The sequence below is a fragment of the Pleurodeles waltl genome, chromosome 8, assembly GCF_031143425.1.
Source record: "Pleurodeles waltl isolate 20211129_DDA chromosome 8, aPleWal1.hap1.20221129, whole genome shotgun sequence".
NCBI classification, from domain to species: domain Eukaryota; kingdom Metazoa; phylum Chordata; class Amphibia; order Caudata; family Salamandridae; genus Pleurodeles; species Pleurodeles waltl.
Window position 1 is genome coordinate 804,414,082 of NC_090447.1, and position 16,062 is coordinate 804,430,143.

At 44.8% G+C, this 16,062-nt stretch overlaps 1 protein-coding gene across 1 annotated transcript in view; it reads right to left on the minus strand.

The window, feature by feature from the left end:
• The window catches only part of ITGBL1 (integrin subunit beta like 1), a 1,057,888-nt gene that overhangs the window by 810,258 nt on the left and 231,568 nt on the right, over positions 1 to 16,062 (minus strand). The window lies entirely within an intron of this gene.

Below are 16,062 nucleotides of genomic sequence, written 5' to 3' on the forward strand. Positions count from 1 at the left end.
GACTGTGGCCTTGCACTCCCCAGGACTAAGCAGTGGGCAAACCACCCACTTGAGAGACTGTGGCCTTGCACTCTCCAGGACCAAGCAGTGGGCAAACCACCCACTTGAGAGGCTGTGGCCTTGCACTCCCCAGGACATCGCACAGGGCATATAGCCCTCTCCAGGACCAGTGGTGTTGTACCATCTTCTGGTTGAGGTGCCCCCCATTCCCGTCCCCCTGAGGTGCCTGTGTATTTTTGACCTGACGCCCCTGCAGTGTTCTCTCTATGTTGTTGCAGGAGTGAAGTGGGGTCTTTGCCTATGTGATGTGGCCCAGTGGCCCACGTACATTGAGGACTGGGCAGTGTCCTTCCATTTGTAAATATGTATATACGTTTGTATTTTGATGCACTTATTCATGTTATTTTATGTTTTACACTCACTTTCTTCCAATCATTTTGTCCTTGCATTATTCCTGAGGGGTAGAGGTGGATATATAATTTTAGTGCATCTGATTGTGTGTATGGTGTTGGGGGTGGGGGTGTTGCATGTTGCGTGTGTGTGTCACTCTCTTTTCCCTCCCCCCTCCCTTATGTGCTAGGTGGCAGTACTCACTGTGGTAGTCTTCGCCGGCGTTGCTGCTCATAATGCAGGAAAAGGTAGACGAGCATGGGAAATATGTGCAGGTCGGACTCCATAGCATTGTGGTTGTTCCCTGATTCTCCAGAGGTGAGTCCTTTGACTTCTGTGTTCTGTTTCCACCGTGCTTTTAATGTCGTTGGTACTTCCCCGGAAAAAGTGGCAGATAGGCCTGTCGTAATATTGTGGGTGGTAGATTGTCTTCGGCCTGGCTGTTGGTGGTTACCGCCATGGTGCTATTTGACACCACCGTGGCGGTTGGTGTGTTGAAGTAGCTGTCTGTCTGAGCGGTTTCCGCCGTGGTCATAATTCAATTTTTGTTACCACTGTCCTGTTGGTGGTATTACTGCCGCTTTATCACCGACCGCCAGGGTTGTAATGAGGGCCTAAGTCTCTTGGGTCCAGTTGTGGCTCACAGGAGGGAAAAGGGATGGGGTGGCGCGGCGCATGGCAGGGCCGACAATTTTTTTTGTATTTTTTTTAAGTGTACTTTTCTTGCTGCTCTGATCCGCTTCGGCCCTGCACTGCAGGCATAGGCTCCCAGCCTGCCCTGTGTCCAATCCTAACACTTCTTTCATGCGGCTAGCAGCATGAAAGCAGTAATAGAATTGGATGAAGTGCCCAGCCAGGGTGCCCCGAAGCAGAGTGAGAGTCTCTGCCTGCTCTCTCCCACCCGGCAACACAGTGATGGGTTGAGGAGAGCCTTGTGCGCATGTATGTTTGCCGGCCCGAGACGTTCGGCCAAAAATACATGCCCACTGAGGGAAAGTGCTGCGCAATCCCCTCTGTCTCTGTCATGCTCATGGCCCGCCCCTTTTACAGTAAAACCATAGTAAACATTACGGTTGTACTGTAAAGGTTTCCCAGCTGCTGGTGCTGGCGGAGACAGCAATGCTCCTCCGCCATAGAGCCATAGCAGAGGAGCCGTCCCTGCCTGGGTCGTCATATCCATGGCCCCAGGAGAACTTACCATATTTTTCTAAAGCACTTCTAGCTGGAGCTCTATGCTTTGGTGGTTGTTTGTATGATTGCATTTTGTGGGTTTGAAAGGTTAAAAGAAAGAGCATGTTTATAACTTTATCAAACATTTTTTCCAAAAATCACTTTCATTAAATATTACATTGGGTGAATTAATGAAATATACATTTGATTAAAGTTATTGGTGACTTTTGGACAAAGACAATAGCTCTGCTTTATATATTTTTATATGCTTCCCCCTTGATAAAGGCTATGAGCCCACTTTTTATATTTTGGTGTTATGACCCTTTACAAAGACAGTAGGTCTGCCTAACTTTCTAACTTTGGCCAGGCTATAAGCCCCTTCAAAGACTTTGCATGGTCGAAGCTCATGTGCTGCAGGAGGTAGCGCAATCGCAGGGCCATGCATTGGGGGGGCGGTTAAAAGTCAGCAAAGGGCTGGGCACATGGTCTGAATGCAGGCCAGTTCCTGCACCCAACCTTACACTGTGAACGGCCAAATGCTGTGCACAATGGTGGGGTAGAGCGCTCACAGGACTGAAGAGGTCATTGGGTGCAGGGACTGGCCATAGGCCAGACTCTGAAGTCATTTGCATGCTACCCACATCCAAAGGCGTGCACAGTGAGCGTTAGGCACTCACAGGGCATTGGCTCTCACCAGGCACTGCTAATTACCTCCTATATGACATAATTCATAACATATTCTTTGACATCATTCATAACATCACTGCAACACCTGCAATGACATTACTAATGACAACATTGTGCATGGTGGGGCGCAAGTTATAGTTAATTTAAGGCACGAGTTATAGTTACTTGAGATAACTATACCTTGTAAACTATACAGCTTTTTTTAAGTTTAAAATGGTATGTTTTAACTGACATTTTGACCTAACTGTAACACCCCTTTAGCCTTTGTTTTTTTCAGTTCAATTCTAAGGCTTTTCCAATGTAAAGTAACATCTTATTACCATTCCTAAATAGAAGGCCCTTTAACCCTTGTTTTTTCAGTGGATATGTATATATATTTCGATATTCATTGACAAAACCAAAGGTTACAGGGACCTTATAGTTAGGTTCTGAATTTACTTGTACTAAACCATAGAAATTCAGCAGTAATAGTTAGAGTTCTTTCAAGTAACTATAGCTTGCGCCCTTGCCATGCACAGTTTTCTTATCAATGATTTTATTCAAAATGTTGCAGTGATAATATCAAAGATGCCATACAAGATCTCATCAATTATATAATATGTGGAATATTTAGCTGTGCATGGCAAAGGCACGAGTTATAGTTACCTTAGGGTGTGAGTTATAGTTACTTGAAAGAAGTGGAGATTCCTTTGCATCATTTTTTTCCAGGATTTTTAATGCATGCTCAGAGCAGGTGTTAAAAGTAGGCTCCCATTGGTTTCAATGGGACTCAGGGTGCTTTGCAGGATTAGCGTCAACATTTTTGACGCTAATCCTGCAAAGCGCCAAACCAGTTTAAAAAATTCTGACACTAGTTTCCTAACTAACGCCATGGTACGCTGTTGTGGTGGCATTACGTGGGTGCCAAGGGGTGCAAGAAAAGTGGCACTGCACTAGGTGCAACGCCACTTTTTACAAATCTGCCCCTCTGTATTTATGACAAACCTGTGGCACACCTGAAGCCATTGTGGTTGAATCAAAGCTATAAAACCGAAAGCATTTTCAACAGCTACAGCAGTAAATTAAAAAATGGGTTATCTCTAAGGTGTGTTTTACCATTTCATTTCACAGAAGAAAGCTTGCTGCTCAACTCAGGTGGGGAAAATGTGTGAACGCACAAAGAGAAAGTCTGATCAAATTGTTGAGGGTTTTTATTTACTTAATGTTGACTAACTACATGGAGACACAGAAAAGCCCAGAAATGACACTGTCCACGGTGGGGTTGGCATCAGTAAATACAATGTAAGAATGTAAGGGACGGATGTGTGGGTCCTGTGATTTATAATAGGTGGATTTACTTCTCCTGTTCTGATTGTATTCCCAAAACTCAAAAACACCACTTAAAACAAGAATGTTTGCTGCTGTATAACATTATGCCGATAAGTTAAAATGTTACTCAAAAAGAATGCCTTTTTTGATTTCCTGAAATCCACTCAGTTGTTTTTGAGAAGTTAGCATTCAAAGGCAGGCTTGGGCATGAAGAATTTAACCCTCAGAAAAAGTTAGAGCTATCTTGGATTCTGGTACCGCTGGATTGGTATCACAGTACTTTCACAGCTCAATAATTACTCAATCTTGATTAATCCAGCAGGCTAATTTGGTACCGGACTACTTGAGTTAGAATTGCAGTACTGAATCATTTTGATTGGCCACAACACTGAAATAAAATTTTGCTACGCCATTGGAGGACTGGGGCACTGTGGGTACCAAAGATATTGTGTAACTGATAGTTTGACAGTAGTACAGTGGTACACAAATTCTTTTTAAAAAGAGGTTGAGAGCCTGGTGAACGTCATGTTCAGCTGGGTTGACCATTCTACGAGATGGTTGTGCATATGATATGACCAAATATCAGGTCCTGGAGACAACCCCTACTGTATAACTTGGTGAGGAGATCACAAACAAGCTGGTTTACTGACCTCAGCAACTCACCATCTGTGTGATGATGGAAACTCATTGTAGATTGCAATTTGTAACCTATCATACGAAATAACATGAAGGAGGTCAAATTGTGAGTGGCAGTGATTCAGTATTTTGTGCACCAACCTATTATTAGTATATAGGTTGGCTTACAAAATATCATGAAATAAGCAAAACTCTGATGTGAATAATACAAGCCCATTTTTGCAAATCTAGCTTTACTACATATTTTTTTCTATATTTACACCAAAAGAAAGGGATATGAAAAAAACAGTGTTAAAAACAATTTTAAACGATTTTTTATTTCTGTCTAACTTTTCCTTTTTTGAGGATTAAACTAAAAATAAATAAAAAATGTTGTCTGATCTTGGGAAGAGATCTTAGGAAGAGGAAACAAACATAAATCACTTTAAGCATGTGGTCCGATGAGCTACCATCTGGTTCTTCTGAGCAGTAGCACAGTGTTCACCAACAGATATAACGTAACTATAGTGCAGACAAAAGATACCAGTTATGGCAAAGCACAGGTCAATACCCTGCCACTGAAATACATTGGTAGTAGGAGGAAGTGTGTTTTCGGTAGCCACAATGTGTTGGAGTGCAGTGCCTGATGTAGATACTCCTTGCTTTTCTTGTCTTCTTTTTTGCAGTGCTGACTTCCTGCAATGCCATGTGTTGAGATGCTTATGCATTCTGGAAGTACCAGATGAGTACTTTTCCCCCGTTCCTTGGCTGAACTCTTTACCACATATTTTGTAAGTTAATTTCTTGGCACAGATCTTCTACTCGCTGGGTAGAATTTTGAAGAAATCTCAAACTATTGGTTCGGAAGGGCCTCTGCTTTCCTCGGCCACCTTTTCAGGGTCTTGAGGAATAGGATGGTCAACTTCTGATGACATTCTTCAAATATTTTTTTGTCTAATTCTTCAAAAAAGGAAGTCCAAAAATTATAAGTACAGATTGCACAAGGTGTAAACCAAATTATATCCAGATCCCTAATGCAGGAAATAGAATGGAAATGCATGAACACAATCAGAGTCATGAGTATCACAGCACCATTTGCACACATAAAATTCAAAACGTTTAATAAAAACGGAAACTTTCTTAGTTATTGTTAGAAATGGGGTCTTTGGTTGACAGTCAGGTTACCCCCTGTTCAAGCAAGGACCCTCACTCTAGTCAGGGTAAAAGAGAATCACCCTCAGCTAACTCCTGCTTACCCCCTTGGTAGCTTGGCAGTGTGGTAGGCTTAACTTCAGAGTGCTAGGTGTAAAGTATGTGTACCAAAACACACAGTAACTTAATGAAAACACTACAAAATGACACAACACCAGTTTAGTAAAATAGGAAATATGTATCTAAACAAAACAAGACCAAAACGACAAAAATCCACAAATACACGTCATCAATTAAAAATCAAAAAGAGTCTTTAAGTAGTTTTAAACACACACTAATGCTGTCAGCGTGCGTCAAAAAGGGCTTGTGAGGCATTGATTCCACTCACGAGCTGGACCGTGTGTCGTTTCTCCTTTCGCCGGGTTGGGCGTGATGTTTCTTCTCTCCTCAGGAGAGCGATGTGTCGATCCGGTCAGACCTCTCGGGTCCGGGCAGCACGATGATCCGAAAACCCCGCAGGGCGAGTTGTGAGCTCCACCCTCCGTCAGCGATGCTGCGCGTCATTTCACCTGCTCCGTGCGACGCTTCTTTGGTCGCGTTTCCTGCGAGCATCATTTCTCAGCTGCAGAGCCGGCAGCGCGTCATTTCTTCAGCCGCAGATTGGAGTTGCGTCGATCTTTTCCCCGCACGGTGCTCTGTGCGTGGATTTCCTTGTCTTTAGGCTGCCAGGTTCTCCTTTCAGGGTCCCAGGAACTGGATGGGAACCACAGGGCAGAGTAGGAGTCTCTCCAGAGACTCCAGGTGCTGGCAGTGAGAAGTCTTTGCTGTCCCTGAGACTTCAAACGACAATCAAGCCCTTGGAGATTTCTTATCAATATGGAAGGCACACAAAGTCTAGTCTTTGCCCTCTTACTCTGGCAGAAGCAGCAACTGCAGGATAGTTCCACAAAGCACAGTCCCAGGCAGGGCAGCTCTTCTTCCTCAGCTCTTTAGCTCTTCTCCAAGCAGAGGTTCCTCTTGTTTCCAGAAGTGTTTCTAAAGTCTGTGGTTTTGGGTGCCCTTCTTATACCCAATTTCTCCTTTGAAGTAGGCCTACTTCAAAGTAAAGTCTCTTTTGAATGTGAAATCCTGCCTTCGCAGGCCAGGCCCCAGACACTCACCAGGGGATCAGAGACTGCATTGTGTGAGGACAGGCACAGCCCTTTCAGGAGCAAGTGACCACTCCTCCCCTCCCTCCTAGCACAGATGGCTCATCAGGAAATGCAGACTACACCCCAGCTCCCTTTGTGTCACTGTCTAGTATGAGGTGCAACCTGCCCAACTGTCAAACTGACCCAGACAGGGAATCCACAAACAGGCAGAGTAACAGAAATGGTATAAGCAAGAAAATGCTCACTTTCTAAAAGTGGCATTTTCAAACACACAATCTTAAAATCAACTTTACTAAAAGACGTATTTTTAAATTGTGAGCTCAGAGACCCCAAGCACTCCTTTAAGTTGGGGGAAAGGGAACAGGTGTACCTCAGTTTATAAAAAGAAAAATCATGCCAGCAGGTGCTTTTGAGGAAATAAAAAGGAATCAGCATAACTGTGACAGCAATTTCAAAGGGAAGCTGCCATGGGTGAAGTCTCATCCTATAAGCCTCAGCATTGCTATTCTACCATATATTCAATCTGGTGTGCCCTAGGAGCAGCAAGATAACACAGAAGCTTCTTCTTTGCTCCAGATGCCATCGAGGAGAAGCAGTGCTCCTGCTTAAGGTGTCAAGGGGTCCCATACAGATTACAGTTGGCATCCGAAGATCCTAAATAGAAGAAAGAGTGATATAAGGAGACTACTCTTTGATTTATCACTACTCTAGAAATGTGGATTTAGTTGTATGTTTTGTTGTTTTGAAACCAAATTAAAGATAGGGTAAATATTCATACTTTACATTATTATTATAAATATAGTTGACATGAAGTATGTTTGTAGCAATCAGCACACATAAGTTGTTAGTGGCATTGAAAGGTGGTACCATCCTAACGTGTAATGAATTATGTTGGGTTGGGGAGTTTTATTTTGTCTTTAGTTGTTATGGTGACAAGTGGACAAAGCTAGCAGGCCTAAGTCCTCATCTTGTGTTATTTTCATGAGGGATATTGTGTTTTTAGGGTTCTTGGTTTACGTTGAGCAGATCATTAGAGGTAGTTCCAGAACAGGGGATCTAAGCTACATGTATGAGGTTATCTGACCTATGGGACCTGTCTTTAGTAGGTGGCAGACGTTAATTGTGAGAGTCTTTAGAAAGTGTCAAATTAGGCACTTCCACCTATCATTCTGGTACACATTTGTTAATTTCTACATAAAAGTTAGTATTGTGGTTGGACAGCAAATTAATGAGTGTTATTTCATGTGCTGCTGAGTTTTGTGTCTTTAGCTCACAGCACCTTCCCTGAGTTAGATTTCACTGCTCGGCCTTGTTACCCAACTGCTGAAAAGGGGTGCTTGGATCCTGGTTGGGTGCTCCACAGTAGAGGAACCGGAGGTCTCCAGTGTTGAAAAACCTCAGTGGTTACAGCTGGGGCTCAACCCATTTCCCACTGTCTGCCCTGCAAATCTCAGACCCAGATTTCTTACAGTAAGTATATATAAGTATAGATTTTCTATAAGTAAAAGCACTAGCTGGAGATCAAATTATTGAGTGTTGTGTGATGTGCTGCTAAGTTGTGTGTCTTAGCCCACAGCACATTCCCTGAGTTAAACTTTGACTGCATGGTCTTGTTACTCTGTTAACCAACTGCTGAAAAGGGGTTATTGGATCCCAGTTGGGGGCTCTGCAGTAGAGAAGCCCCAGAACACCAGTGGTGAAAGACCCCAGTTGTTACTGTTGGGACTCATTACCCCCTGTCTGCCCTGGGACTCTCAGATCCAGATTTCTTACAGCAAGTATATATAAGCATAGATTTCCTATAAGTAGAAGCACTAGCTGGACAGTGACTTACTGAGTGTTATTTTGAGGCGCTGTTGAATTATGTGTCTCTAGCTCACAGCACCTTCTCCGAGTTAAATTTTCACCGTTCAGCTTTGTTACTCTGTCAACTGGTAACAAAGGTTACTTGGATCCCGTTGAAGTCTCCAGTACAGGAGCCCCAAGACACCAGTGGTGAAAGACCCCCATTGTTACGGTTGGGACCCATTATCCCCTGTCTGCACTCGGACTCTCAGATCCAGAATCCTTACAGTAAGTGCATGTAAGTATAGACTTAGTATTCTTTACTTCACATCTACTTCCCATGATTGATGATACATTGGAAATCAATATTGTAGATACAGTATTTTTACAAGGTAATATTTTGACCACAACATAAAGGTATAACGCCATCATTTCATTGTAATTTTGAAACAGAGCCCTAAAGCCATCTCCCCAGTAGGCCCACGTAAAATGTCAGTTACATCTGTGAAATTTACAAAATTGGTGAATTTTGCAGGCACAATATTTGATGATTATACATGCAGTGGAGGACTGATTTGAATAGAAAATGTCTTGTGGAAATTGGCTCGAGCAGCAAATGTTTTCCTTGTGCCAGTCCACATGCCATTATTTCATGTGGCTTTTGATCATGAGGTATGCTCTTGTCTTCAGTTTTCCCCTAAAGTATAGCCAAGTGAGCTTTACACAATTTTGCATAAAATATAGACATTTTCATAAGATTTTGTGGAGGTTTTGGGGAAAAAATTGCAATGTGACAATACTAAGCGTCCTGAAAAATTATTACAGTGCGGAATACAAATAGTTTAAATAAATGACTGAAGACCATTTTTTATAATCCAAGTATAACTAATTTATAAAGAAAGCGGAAAAAATACATCTGAGCAAATTTTAATGTCGATGGAATTCCCTTTACATACTCTCCATACTTATTACAATATGTGGAAGAAGACAAGGACAAGATCATAGATCTGTTAATTTTGCTTTGGTTTAAATCGTTTAGCTACTGCTGCTCACCCCACTTTGCTTCCCTATGTTAAGAATTCCAATACGTTCCTCCTCAGCAGTTGGTTGAATTCGGATTTAAAAAGAAAAAGGTTTTATAGAGGATTGATGACTCTGAACATAAAATTATCCATCAATAGCCTTTCTATGCCTTTAACACCATTAGTTGATTTATATGGCAAGATAGGAACTTGTATAGTAAACCCCAAGCCAGCGCTGGACTCGGGCACCAAAAGTAGCCCTAGCAAAAATGCTAAAACTAGCTCTGCCATCTTGATTTCCACACCCAATCTCGCTTTTTTCATCCATACATCCATTCTCTCTCTCTCTCTCTCTCTCTCTCTCTCTCTCTCTCTCTCTACTTCCCTTCTCACTTTCTAATGCTTGTCTCACTATTGCTCTCTCTCTCTCCCTCTCTCTCACTCACTTTCGCTCACTCTCTCTCTCTCTCTCGAATCCTCCCTGTGCCTGCTGGAATTAACCTTGGGGAGCTGAGAAAATTGACAGAGGACTCAGGAGCGTCCCTTGGCTATCAAAACCGGCCTTCAAGCCTGGGAAATGCTGGGTGGAATAAAAGGCCTGCTAGGCCCTGACTGGAGCACGCTAGTTATTGCAGGACTACACACACACATAACATTGATAATAAAAGCCTGCAACTTAAATCTCCATACCAATCATGGAAGGAAGATAAAAGTGGTCATTATGACACACTGGTGATGGCGGTAGGTCCGTCGCCAGGATGGCGGTGAAGACTGCCAAATTATGACCATTGCAGTGATCCCTCTCATAGACAGCCAATCTACCACCCGAACCGCTAGTGCGGTCTGTCCACTGACCACTGCGGTTGCCATCTTCAGGCTGGCGGAATACCACACTCCGCCCACCATATTATGACATAACAGACCACCAGGATTTCCGGGACGGGATCACCGCCACCAAAAGCCTGGCAGAAACAAATCATATAAAGGAGATACCCACCTCCAGGGACACAGAGGAGTCCGCGGCCACCATGGTACCCGAACTGGGAGTCTTCACGATGGTATACTACACAATGGCAGTCCAGGAGCAGCAACGCCGACAACAACGGTGAGTATAGCCGCCTAGCACACAAGGGAGGGTGGGGAGACACCCACACGCACTACACACACCAAACACACATACCACACACTGAGAACTATCTGCAGAGCAATTCAACAACATAACCCAGGAGCAAAGAAAGCCAGGACACATACCTTTGGTCCAAACACTGTAAGTAGGTGTGAACAGCGACCTCAATAGAAAAAAAGATATGCATACATATATACATATATACAGAAAGGGTCATTGGCCAGTCCAATGTCAGTGATAAGCACATGGCAATGCCCAACTTGACTCCTGACAGCCCAAGTCACTCCACTGGGCAGGGGCATCATGCTGATGGTAAGCAGGCACCTCAGGGGGTGAGGGTGGTTCTTGGAAGGGGGGTCCATGGACTTGGGTTTGGGAGGGGGCGGTCCTTGCTCCATTGCTTGGGAGCGGAGGTGGTGGCTTGGAGCAGGGGCCCAGAGTGCCACTCTTGTGCCCTTTGGTGGCAAGTGTAACAGCAGGGGGATGGACATGAGAGGACTGGGAGCTGGAGGTACTGGGCTGGGGGGGAGGGAGCTTCCTCTTACAGGCAGGACGGGGGGAGGAGTGAAGAGGTCAAGGTGGGAAAGGAAATGTTTCTTAGGTCCAATGGGGTGGGTTGTGGGAGGAGGTTTGTGAGTGGAGGTAGAGGGAGTGGTTGTACGGGGAGTAGGTGTGCTGGATTGGGTTACAGGTGCATGTACAGTGTGCATGTGTGAGGTGGATGGCTGTTGAGTGTCTGAGTGGGAGCGTTTATGTGTCTTTTGAGGGGGCAGAAAGGGTGGGAGAGGACAAACAGGACGTGTGTATCTATGTTGTGGTGGTGTCTGCAAGTGAGGTGGGTGTGCGGCATGAGGTTGTGATGGTGGTGGTGGTGACTGTGCATGTGGTGTATGGGGTGCTAGCGTATGTGTCTGCTGTTGTGGTGACTGTGGGCAAGGATGTAAAGGTGGCAGGATCTGGGACTGAAGATGCAGTGCTTGCAGCTGTGAGTGTTGGAGTGACTGTGAGAGAGGAGGAGGGGGACACAGTGGAGGCAGTGGCTGTTGTATGTGCTTCTGTATGTTGGCTGTGTGTGTGCTTGTGGAGTGAAGTGTGGTGCCTGTGCTTATCTGTGCGAGTCCTGTCTGTTGTCTTGGGTGCATACTGGTCTGATTGTGTGAGTGGGATGGGTGGAGGGAGAGGGTTTTGGGACTGGGAACAGGCAGTTGGGGGGACGGAAGAACCATGTAAACTGGCTGCCGTCAAAGAGGAGGCCAAAGCCTGAAGAGATCTCTGTATGGCAGTCAAGCCACTGTAAATGCCCCCCAGGTAGGCATTGTATTGCTGCATCTGGGATGACAGCCCCGACGGGTACTCCTCCCTCATTGGAGGCTGTCCCCAGCTGGGCCTCCGCGGTCTTCCGGGCCCAGCGTCTCAGGTCCTCCCACCATTTCCTGCAGGTTCTGCAAGTCCTTGGCGATGGCACGCGACAACCCTTTCTTTTAATGGGCGCTGACCTGCATAAGGAACACAGACGAATGGACACCATGAACTCAATACCCCATTCTGTAACAGAAATGGCTTCCATATTGTATAGATCCAACATCAAGCCCACACATGACCCGTAGCTCTGCATACAAATTGCATGCAGCAAAAATACACTCCCGAAAAGACACACTGCCAGCACACACATACATCTTCATGCAGACATGTCGCATCCAACGTACCCCTTAGGAACTCACCTGTTGGTCTGGAGGCCCATACCACTGCCCATACCGGTAGGACCCCATCCATAAGCTTCTCCAAATCCCCCGATGTGAAGGCTGAAGCCCTTTCCCCTTTAGCACGGGCCATCACTGGTTCCAGACACAGGACACAGCAGCACGTGCAGTAGAGGTGTTGATCCGTAGAGAGTCAGAAATCAAGTGAAGTGGGACAGAGAAAATGGTGGTCATGTCAGCGGCGGTGAACACCGTCACCGCCGCCGTTGATCATCATTGGTTTGTGTGCTCAATAGACCTCCATGCTAACAAATGATGAGTTGCACAGCGGTGCAGACTGCCTTCTGCCATGATGCCAAATGCGAGTGAGGTCATTTCTACCTGTCCCTGCATACAGGAAGGCAGTTGTCAATTCTTTATGCTGGTACTCATGGCGGACAATTTAATGTGCGTCATAGGTACCGATAGTACACGCCAAGACAATTCCAGTCTGATACCTACATGCCCTGGGTACTGTGATACTGTGTGTCCATACTTCCTGTAGTCACACACATCTCGTGTTTGGTTTACTTAGATACCTACCACGGTGGAGGAGGAGGAAAGCACCCATGTACAGACCCCTAGTAGACTAGGCTACTCTGGAGGAAAGCCTCATCATTATGACCTATCTTATAGACAGGCCCACAATAACTGAGCTGTATCAAAAATTGCCAGATCTGATTCCTGCTATCCGTAGCACTACAGCAATACCCCCTGCAGTAAAGGGACTGTCAGTGCTCCACCTCCTGGCAAGTGGCTCCTTCCAGGTGACTGTGGGCTTCCCTTCAGGAATGTCACAGCCAATGTTTTCGAGTGTGCTTGGAAGAGTTTTGGCTGCCTTGCTAAAACACATGAGCAGCTACATCTCATTCCCACAGAGTGAAGATTTGCCGAGTGTGAAGGCTGGATTCTACACCATGGGACACATATCACATGTGATTGGGGACATTGATGGGACCCATATTGCCTCGGCCCCTCCCAGGACAAAATGATCAAGTCTACAGGAATAGGAAGAGTTACCACTCTATAAATGTCCAGATGGTGTGCCTTGCTGATCATTACATCTCCCACGTCACTGCCAAGTTTCCTGGTTCTGTGGATGATGCCTATGTACTGAGGAACAGCAGCGTCCCACAGGTGATGGCACGACTACAGAGGAAGAGAGTGTGGCTCATAGGTGAGCTTGAGTCTTCACCCAATGTATGTCACTGTATGCCACCTGAAGTTGGTCTCTGTGCCATTGTACATGAGTAATGTGTGTCCCGCATTACTTCCAGGTGACTTCGGCTACCCAAACCTGTACTGGCTGTTGACCCCAGTGAGAATCTGAGGAGAGGGGCAGAAAATCAGTACAATGAAGCACATGGGCGTACTAGGAGGGTTACTGAACATACATTTGGGCTACTGAAAGCCAGGTTCTGGTGCCTCCATGTCACTGCTGGATCCCTATTCTATGCCTCTAAGAAGGTCCGCCAGACAGTGGTGTCTTGCTGCAGGCTGCACAATTTAGTAGTCAGACGCCATGTGCCCTCCCTGCAGGAGGAGGGGGGAAACAATGTGCCTGTGGCAGCATAGAACACTGAAGACAGTGAGGAGGAGGAGGAGGATGTGGACAACAGGACACATATGATACAGCAGTATTTCCACTGACACTAAGGTAAGACTGTACTACTGTTCATACCTCCATTACAACAAGTGCTGTGTGGCTGCTGTGTTGTGCCAAGCACTATCTTTACCTCTCAATTGACTGTCACTTATGATTTCCCTTTTCGCAGATGTTGATGTGGTCACAACTGTGTACTGATGTGATGACTACAGACTGCTTACACACATTTGTTGGATGGATTCACACATTACCGGACCTTTGCACAGGATAATGCAGTTTAAGGCATTGCACATTGTTGTATGATAAAGCAGAGACACTTTAGTTGTGTTCAAGGGTGTTTATTGGAGTGACAAATAGGATGGGATAGTGTGATAGAGTGGGGTGATGGTGGACGTAAACTTCAGTGTAGTGGCCCAGTTGGTTTGTTGCACAGGTCCAGTATCCATGGGGCCACAGGAAAAGGAGCAATGGCAGTCCAAAGTGAACAAGGTGTCTCAGTGGCACACACGGGAGACATTCAAGAGGGGCTCATCATCATCATCATCATCACAAGCTTTATTCGGTCACATTTAACCATCAAAACAAAATAACATCATAACAGGAAAAATACTAGTATACATAATAAATATGCAGGTAAAAGATATAAAAAAAAGAAGACAACAATCACAAAGAGATAAAAAAAAGATTAGTTAAGAGAACAAAGATACATGTATTCCTTGACATGCTGCCACTAAGGACTGTCTAACCGCCTTAATGAAAGAGGGGGACTGTCTCTCATCAGCATCCTGGGTAAAGCTTACAATATCTCATATCGCTTTTTACCATCAGCCGGGGGAATATCACAACAGTCATAAGATTTATATACATAATAAATGAATACATAAATTAAAAACAATAATCGATTGGGAGCAAATCCTTTTAGTTTTTAAAAAAAGGGGTACGTATGTACCATGCGGCCGCAAGGAACTTGCTGACCGCACATATTAAAAAAGGAGAGCCATCTCTCATCAGCATCCTTAGAGCAACTGTAGAGTGTTTCAGGCCCATGTTCCTGCAAACTGGACGAATCCATTTCCGCTGTGCTATCCCATAGGCTGGGCAAATAAACATTAAGGGGGTTATTCTAACTTTGGAGGAGTGTTAATCCGTCCCAAAAGTGACGGTAAAGTGACGGATATACCACCAGCCGTATTACGAGTTCCATAGGATATAATGGACTCGTAATACGGCTGGTGGTAAATCCGTCACTTTTCCGTCACTTTTGGGACGGATTAACACCTCCTCCAAAGTTAGAATAACCCCCTAAATGTACTATTGTTTCCGGAGTGCAATTGCAGCTGGGGCATAAATCTGTTGTCAAAGCAGGTCGCCAGCTACTAGTAAAAGACATCAGAGGTAAACACCTGTACCTAAAACAGGCGTACAAACGTTTGGATAATAAGTCAGAAATCAGATCTAAGAAAGGTTCAAAGTGAGGATACCACTTAAAATCAGTAAAGTAATTTTCCCTAACATAGGACCAGTAGACTGATTTCAGATGTTTCTTCTGGGCGCTCTCTAGATTATTAGGGTGTCTCCAAAAGTCCCCAAGACCCAAAATATGGAACCACCTCGAAACATGCTTGAGCCAGGGGATAGAAAGTGCATTTGGTCTACCTAAAATGTCTTGTAAAGATTCCTTGTATACAGCTAACTCATGGGTAGTCCAGATGCGCACCCAGAAGAGTAAAGGTCTTAAGGCTATTACATCAGAAATGCAGGGGAACTCAAGATCCAAAAAAACTGGGATCAATGGAGTGTTATGAGGGCATGCAAGAAGAGTTCTTGTAAAAATTATTTTCCCCTACCGATAATTTACTAACATTGGAAAAGCCCCAGACCTCGGCACCATAAGACGCAGCACCCTGGGCCTTTGCTAAAAAAATCTTAATAGCTGTAGAGACAGCTTTCGCAGTGGTAGATTTGTAAAAACGCTGAATAGCCCCAGATCCGTGCCGAAGAAGTGCGGCACTCTTATTAATCTTGGCCTCCCATTGCATATTGTTAGTGATTCTTACCCCCAAATAATCAATAGAACATACCTTACTTAAGGGGACCTTATTGAGTGAAATAGTGCATCTTCTGGTGGGGCCCCTACTGAAGATCATAAATTTGGTTTTGCTGGATATAAGCTCCAATCCATGGTCTGCACAGAAAGCACTGAACCTGTCCACCAGAACCTGGAGGCCCATAGGGGTTTTGGAGATCAAAAGTGAATCATCAGCAAATAATAAGATCTGAATTTTATGATCATTCAAAGAAGGGGCGTCAT